Genomic DNA, 883 nt, shown 5'->3' on the forward strand with positions numbered 1-883 from the left:
TGGGCCACAGCCAGGCGAGGGTCTCCCTGGCCAGGCCGGGCAGCGCCCCCAGCCCAGGGCCAAGTCCGGGAAGTGTAACTCCAGGCCTTCCCATGGCCCATCCCCCCAAATGCTCGGAATTCTCTCCAGGTGCCCTGGGTCCGGCCAGAGTCAGGGCAGGGCTGTCCCTCCTCAGACGCCCACTCCCGCGGCAGAGCCCTGAGCCGGCGAAGGGTCCTGAGCTAACCCTCTGCAGAGCGGTGCTCCCCGGTCAGATGCTGGGGCTTCCCCCGCCCCGGACAAGGCCCTCGTCTGTCTGGAGCCGGGAGCAGCGAGCCCCACGCCCCTCGAATCTGCTCCGAGGGGAACGGTGGGGTCTCGGGTGGCATCTGGAGAGAGGTGCCTCCCCACGGCTGCCCTGGATCGGACCCCTGACCAGAGGCCAAGAGACCCCAGGCCCCTGCCCCACACCCACGTGGAGCCTCGGGGGACTCCCCTCCCCTGGCCCCCAAGGCCACTTCCTCTCAGCCCAGCACGAAACAGGACGCAGCTCTTTCTCTTCTGACCCTCCTCCGGGCCGGCCTGTCCCGCCGTGTGCACCCCTCAGCCTGGGGACAGCACGAGTAGGGGCGAGGAGGAGGGGAAGCAACCCGAAGTGGAGTTTGGGGTTGCCCCGCTGAGGCGTGGCTTGGGGAGCCCTGGGGCCCAGAGCCAGTGTGGGGTCCCCGAGAGTCTGGGTCTGGCTCGGGGCTGGAGGCATCTCTGCCCCCCAAGGCCACCTGCTCCCCCCTCTCCTGCCAGCCTTGCCCCCCAGCAGAGGACGGGGAGGGTTTCTTAGAAAGATCCATGGACAGAACCGCAGGCCGTGAGGGCGGGCGCCTGAGGCCCAGGCCTCCCGCCTCCC

Source organism: Myotis brandtii, unplaced genomic scaffold (assembly GCF_000412655.1).
Source record: "Myotis brandtii unplaced genomic scaffold, ASM41265v1 scaffold940, whole genome shotgun sequence".
Classification (NCBI taxonomy): Eukaryota; Metazoa; Chordata; class Mammalia; order Chiroptera; family Vespertilionidae; genus Myotis; species Myotis brandtii.